We start from the raw sequence: 6,000 nt of genomic DNA, 5'->3' as shown, positions 1-6,000 counted from the left end.
AATTCCAGTGATTACTTTGGCTAGGAGGACGATGTCAGCAGTAACTCTTCTAGTGCACAGAGGCCTTAGATGAAAGTAATCACACAGCGATTCATAATACACTGAGTGATAGAATAGAGGATTGCGGTACGTAAGGTAACGGATAAAGTTTTTTTGGACTGCTTCAATTTTGTTAGTTAAAGTCTTTGTGTGAGGATTCCAGATGGGTGAACTGAATTCAACGATTGGCAGAACAATAGTTTTATAAAGGATAACTGCATATCTGTAGTTTTTGAACTTGTATGTGTTCCGTTTGATGAATCCCAGTGTTTTGAATGCTTTGCTGGTGATTTTAAGGACATGGGCATCGAATTTAGCACTGCTGGAAAAGAGACTCCCTAAGTCGTTAACTTGGTCACACCTTTCGATGATCACAGAGTTAATACTATACTTAATACTAAATACTAAATGTTAATAGTTAATTTAGTTAATACTAAATATAATACTTCCCATTTAGTAATACTATAATACTTCCCATTTAGTTAATACTAAATGGGAAGCATTCAAGTTCCTTGAATGCTTCCCATTTTGAATTTGCTGTTGGTAACATCATCAGTTGGTCCCACTGTGTAGAATTTAAATACTGTCTCAGACCATCATAGTCGCCTTTACGAAAGCAAAAACCCTTCCCTTTGCCTCAGATGGGTTTTTGCTTTCGTAAAGGCGACTATGATGGTCTGAGACAGTATTTAAATTCTACACAGTGGGATATTGATTTGAGACAGTTCAGGATAGACCTCTGTCTTCAGTTTACTGATTGCTTCACGGATTTTCTCTGTGTTGGCTTCATTGTCAACTTGATTTTCAGCCAGAGGAGTTCCAAAGGTGGCTTATGTCGATTATGAGAAGATGTGCTCGGGCATTATATCCGTACGCCTTTTCTTATTAGATATTCTGCTTCCTTTCTTTAAATGTGATCGCACCATGTGAGCTTGACGTTTCAATCGAATGAACCGTGCTCTAGCTTCTTTATATCGAATATTATCAGGTGGGTGTTCAGTTTTTTTCCATTTTCTGAAGAGTTTTTGCTTGTTCTTGAAAGCATTTTTTACTTGTGGACAAACCACGAATTTGCTCGATCGGAAATTTTAACGCATTTTGATGCCCCCTCAAGAACAATAAAGTGAAGGGTATCCGAAAATACTTCTAAGGCATCGTCTACGGGGAGTTGGAAGCTATATTGCCAGTTGAAATTCCCGAGCCGTTTCATAATTACGTCTGGTTTTATATACTTGGTTGAGAAGATAACATCAGCGTTGTTTTCCCACCCCCAGTTCTCTTTTTGACTACAAGCTTGACTTCTCAGGTTGGCTTGGATTGAGAGGGGGATATGATCAGAAGTGAAGCGAGTCATACTATCAGTTAATGTGATGTCAACAGTATTGTAGTATACCAGGTCAAAGCGCTGTGTGCCTCTTGTGAGTGGCGTTTCCAGTTGTTTTATCGAGAGGGTTTCCATAGTACCATCCAATTCGCTCTTTGCGTCTTTGTGATTAGGAAGAGGCATGTTCAAATCTCCCATCACGATAGATTCTACTTTTGGGTTCAAGTTTGCGACGAGCCAAGTAAGGAGTTCATTTCTGGCTTCGCTGTCATGGTTGGATGGAAGGTATAGGATACAAATTTGTACATTCTTTGTACCTTCTCTGAAGATTGCTGAGACGGCTTCAAAATTTTCCGAGCGTGACTCTTGGTTTTTAATTACAGAGAAATTATTCTTATAGAGTATCATTACTTCTCCTCCTCCTGTTCTGTTTTCTCTTCCTCTTGTAACGCATTTAAAACCAAAATTGTCAGCCAGAGCATCCAGCTGTCTATTATTTTGAAGCCAATTCATATTCCGAGCTTAATAGATGGTTCTGCAAGGTGTGAAGTTTATTGGCTATACTGTACACATTTTGAAGGAAAAGAGAGACTTGCATATTTTCTTTCGAGTCTGATGACGAATTCCTTAATTTCTACTGCGCTATCGTAGTCGGAGGCCTCAAAGCACGTTCCTTGAAGCGCTTAACCAGGGTGCCACTGGGCCAAATGTTTTTGTCTAGTAATCGTGCTTCGCAATTGATAGGGCATGAGATAGTGAAGGAGAAATATGCTGGATGTCTTGTTCGTACTTGTCGTACTTCTACGTCGATACCCATCCCCTCTACGCACATTTCTTTAATGACGCTTTAATGAATGATATAAATCTTCAGCAATGAGTAACATATATTAGTATCAAAACTGGACAGTTTGCGATTGCCGACGTCATGGATTATTCATAATTTGTGAATGGTGCATTATGTTGACTAATGAAAACAAATAATAAATTTACATACGCTTCAGCCTTTCTATCACAACTTAGAAAGGAATAGTGGTAATGAGTATGTGTAAATTTTTTCCGTCCTCTGAGACACTTGAAGAACCAGTACTCTTGAAAATTTAGAATCACAGAATAGTACATGATTCTGGATAACAGCTGGAGAACTTTTTTTCTCTGCCAATAAAGCAAATGAAAAATTCTGCGATTGGCTGAATTTTTTTGTTTTCCCAAATTACTCCTTCAAGTAACTTTGCAACAAATTTTCACACCACAAACGAAAACAGAACAGACCCATATAAAAGAGTTATAAAATGTATTATTCATGGCCAGCGACAAAGCCCGTTTCCTGTTGGCTGTATAGAAACAAAGCAATTGACAAAGGTAGAATATTTTCAAAATGGCAAATGAACTTTAAAACCACAAATTTAACAAAACTGCATGTTTTGGAGTGACTGAGTAAATGCTTTATTCCGCCTGGTCATTGTTTATTCCGCCCTCTGAACACCACGGTTCAGAGGGCGGAAACGGCTAATTACAAGAAAATTTCTTCCCAATTCACTGGTCAGTTTCGGTTTCAGAACGTGAAACGTGAGGATCAAAAGTTCCGCAATTTAGATGTGTCTCTCATTAGCCTATAAGTAAGTAAACATTCTCCGATTTGACGGTAACCTTTGGTATATCCGTAATTTATTGATTCCAAAAATAGGCGCGCATTGTAAACACAACCAAAAGTATATTGCAATAAATAGTTTTTACGACAAGTAAAAGGAGAAAGGCAAAAACGTCTATAATGACAAAAATAATATTCATTTTTTTGTATACCGATGTTCATTATTTATAAATTATTTTTTTTTTATTATTTTTTCTATACTGACGCGGAGGCCCCTTATAATGTGAGGCCCTAAGCTCTAGCCTATGCGTAAATCCGGCCCTGTACATTGTGTCTGTAAATTGCCTGTGTTCTCTGGTCGATTTATCTGTTTTGCTGGACGAAAAATCTCGCGTTTCGCAGATAAAGAAACCTTGCTATCTACGCCTAAGATTAACTAACTCAGCTGAGGAGTAAAAAAAAAAAAGGCGATAAGAGTTTCTCGCGTCATCTTACACGGTATTCGAACCCGGGCCTTTTCCACACGGTGTGGGGAGGATGGTGACAATACCATTGTGTTACCCTCACAGTCTGCGCGGTGGTATCGTCACCATTTTCCCCACACCGGGTGGAAAAGGCCGGGGGTTCGAATCCCGTCGATGACGCCAGGAACTTTAATGGACTTTTTTTTCACTCCGTGGTCGCTCTCAGCCGTAGATAGCAAGGTTTTTTCGTCCAGCAAATAGACAAATCGACCATAGAATACACGCAATTAACAGACATAAGACACAGCACAGCAGATGAATTTAATTATTCGGGTGGCCTAAATATAATAGATAGTTAGGCTGAGTTAGTCGGTCTCGGGCGTAGATAGCAAGGTTTTTGCTCCGGAACGCGAGGTTTTTTGTCCAGCAAAGCAGGCAAATCGACCATAGAACATGCAATTTACAGACACAATACAGTTGTAACGAATGGGCCTGGAGTACTGGGGTCCATAGTTTAATATACACTTAAGTTAGTTATAAACCAGTTATACAACTATATTAACAAAAAAAAAAAAAAAACAAATATATTTGTATAACTGGTTTATAACTAACTTAAGTGTATATTAAACAATACACTTGGGTAGATAAAATAACTTTCTGGGTTACCCGAATAAGAGTAACATATCTTACTACTCTGTGGCCTGGTGTTACTGTTGGTCGAGGAACTCACTGACTATCCTACAATAATAATAAAAATAATTTATTAGTATTATTATTATATAATTTATTATTGTTATTATTATTATTATATAATTTATTATTGTTATTATTATTATTATTATTATTATTATTATAACTCTTTAAAAACTTTTAAAAAAGAAGTAAAAACGGCTGGAAAAATGTGGAGCTCTGATGTTATTTTCCACGTGGAGAAATAGATTTCCGTTCAGTTTCTGAACCACTGAAAGTTAGAGGGATTTGTGCAGGTTTGTGAGGTATTATAGTTATTTCATTATATGCATTTTTATTTGCGTATTATTGTTAGTATTTCCATATTGATTGTTAAGTGTAATGGCAAGTGATAATTCCTAAATATGCCATGAACTTATACTTTCCTGCCTTTGATTTTATGTAACCGTTCGTATAGCAGATGGCCGTGAATATTGAAGTTAGATTTCCCTTGCGCATAGGCACACCCGGGAATTTCAAAAGGAAGATGGGTGAACTATGAAATTCCTATGGTGGTGTCAAATACAATGTCGGAACAGAGGGGGATGAAAGTGCTTTCGAACTGCAGCAGCATATTTTGCAATTCGCGTTGTGCAGAGATATAATAAGAAGATAATACCACTGATGAAAGGAACGTATAGATACCGGCGTTGTGCGTAGCGGGACGTTGCCACAGCCGCAGGAGAGTCCAGAGTTATGTAATGGTGAAGTTATTTAAATTGATCTTTTGAGTGATAGATGCCTGCTTTTTTTTTTTTTTTTTTTTATTACCTTGGTTTCTCAGTATACAACTGCATTACCTATTTCTCTTGCTTGGCCCAAGCATGTCGCTGATATGTGGAAGGAACAGTTTTTCTAGTACCGCGCCCCAGGACAGTAGAAATAGACGTATAAATGCGAAGAATCATTTATTGTTTAATTGTTTCAGTATCTCTGCTTACAAAAGTGCCCTTCTTAATAATGGTTAATGCAAAATTTTCACTTTTTTTTTTTTTTTTTTTTCTGTATGAGGATATAACTATTATGTAGGTTAGGCCAAATGCATCATTTTAACATAGCTGTCTACCAAAGTAGTTTAATTAATTAATTAAATTGGCATCGTTTTGGTTATATCTCATATTGTGACTGCCTTCACAACGAGTTGTGGTATTGTGCTACCTCGAATAAATAACACTTCACCAGCGGAGAAGACTATTGTTATTTATTCTCAGCGTATACCACCATCCAGACGGCACCGTTTCAAAGCTTGTGGGCTTCTCTTCGGTGGGTGGGCAGGTACCCTGGTGTTGCAATAGTGACAACCCAGTTATGAAGTATAACTTCACACTAACTTCACACTGCCTGATGTTGCGTAGCGATATAGACTATAAAGTATTTAAGGGCAAAGGCCTCATGCTATGAGGTAGAATGACTAATATGTAGGTTAGCATTAGTAGAGGCATTTGATGCAAGAAAGCAAGCTTATGCAGCATCAGCCAAAAAAAAAAAAAAAAAAAAAAAAAACACTTCCACTTCACCCCTTTGTTTGTCCAGCTGAGCCTTAAACTTATTTAGGCTATCAACCTCCACTACAAGGGATGGGAGTCTGTTCCACCAACCAACCACCCGCTGGCTAAAGGCAAATTTCCGCACGTCTATCCTACATCTGTCTTTCCTCAATTTGAATTTATGCCCTCTCAGGTGATTATTCTGAGCTAGAGGAAGAATCCCATCAGCATTGAGCATACTCAAACCATTCAAGGCTTTATACACCTCTATCAGATCACCTCGCTGGTGCCTAGTCTCCAGGCACTGTAATTTGCAAAGGTTAGTGCAAATGCATCATTTTAACATAGCTATCTACCAAAGTAGTTAAA

General features: G+C 37.9%; 1 protein-coding gene across 1 annotated transcript in view; it reads left to right on the top strand.

Annotated features, from left to right (window-relative positions):
* The first annotated feature begins 4,602 nt into the window (after positions 1-4,602).
* The window catches only part of Gmer (GDP-L-fucose synthase-like protein), a 119,981-nt gene continuing 118,583 nt past the window's right edge, over positions 4,603-6,000 (top strand). Inside the window, exon 1 of the mRNA XM_090388255.1 lies at positions 4,603-4,842. The gene's annotated coding sequence lies outside the window, so the exon portion shown is untranslated. The remainder of the gene's footprint in view (positions 4,843-6,000) is intronic.

This window comes from Mastigoproctus giganteus, chromosome 14 (assembly GCF_048544385.1).
Source record: "Mastigoproctus giganteus isolate SK-2022 chromosome 14, ASM4854438v1, whole genome shotgun sequence".
Taxonomy (NCBI): Eukaryota; Metazoa; Arthropoda; class Arachnida; order Uropygi; family Thelyphonidae; genus Mastigoproctus; species Mastigoproctus giganteus.
This window is presented reverse-complemented; position numbering and strand designations above follow the sequence as displayed.